The 1,205-nt window shown below is 34.1% G+C and overlaps 1 pseudogene; it reads right to left on the reverse strand.

Moving 5' to 3' along the window:
• Window positions 1-711: 711 nt before the first annotated feature.
• Window positions 712-820, reverse strand: LOC118612715 (annotated as a pseudogene).
• Between the last annotated feature and the right edge of the window lie 385 nt (window positions 821-1,205).

Raw genomic sequence — 1,205 nt, forward strand, 5'->3', positions numbered from 1 at the left:
TCAAATTTCCCTGGAAAAGGGGTTACACACCCCCCAAGAGTGCAAAGCCTTACTTCATAGAACACTTGAAAATACAAGGCAGGATCACAATTTAAAAACATCTATTGATGTAATTTTAAACAGAGTAGATCACATCTGTACAGGAGGATTATTGTATGTCAGGCTTTACTCTTGTTTCACACTTACTTTTCCTTTATTCCTTGCAACAATCCTACTTTGCTCTTTACTTTATAGGTAAAGTGAGGCACAGAACGCTGAAGTGGCTTGGTCAATGGCCTGAATTTTTAAACAAGAAACTCAGAGTTGAAACTCAAGGCAGAATGGCTTGAGGCTCTGAGTCCATCACCTCTGTAACATTGATGTTTTCACAGATTTTTCTGCAAAGGGTCAGTTAGTAAATATTTTTGGCTTTGCAGACCACATAGTTTGTGTCACGATCACTCAATTCTGTAACTTAAGGCAGCTGGATAATAAGTAAATAAATGGGTACAGCCATCCTCCCACAGAACTTTATGTGTGAAATCTGAATTTAATATAATTTTCAGGTACTGTAAAATATTCTTTTGAATTTTAAAAATTATTTTTAAAATGTCAGACTCATTCTTAGCTTGCGGGCCACACAAAAACAACTGGCAGGCCAGTTTTGGCCCATGAGCCATAGTTTGTCCCTCCTCCCTGTTTTATTTATGTATTTTTTTTTTAATTTTTTTATGCCTATAGCACCTGGTCTTCCTAGGTGGTCTCCCATCCAAGTACTAACAAGGCCCCACCCTGCTTAGCTTCTGAGATCACGCTCATTCAGGGTGGCATGGCCATAGACCCTCACTCCTTATTTTAGATGTCCACTATATATTGAAGATATTAACCTGTTGTAACTTATGTGGCAAGTGTTTTTATACTGACTTATTTTTTTACTTCATCTTTACTATTAATTTTTTATCGATATTGAATTTATTATTTTATAGTGCTAGGGTTTGAGCTAATTATTTTCCCAAATGGTCAACCAGTTGTTCAAGCCACATTTATTTAATATTTTATTCTTTTTCCTCAAATTTGAAATGCCATCTTTATTATGAATTATTATTAAATATAATTAATGCATTTTGTTACATTTTATAGGTAAGAAGAATGATATGTAGATAGATTAAAACTAGAGTTTGTTCTTTTCTATATGTTTGTTTATTCTTAGAATAGTACCACACTAT

This window comes from Rousettus aegyptiacus, unplaced genomic scaffold (genome assembly GCF_014176215.1).
Source record: "Rousettus aegyptiacus isolate mRouAeg1 unplaced genomic scaffold, mRouAeg1.p scaffold_m13_p_16, whole genome shotgun sequence".
In the NCBI taxonomy this organism is placed as follows: Eukaryota; Metazoa; Chordata; class Mammalia; order Chiroptera; family Pteropodidae; genus Rousettus; species Rousettus aegyptiacus.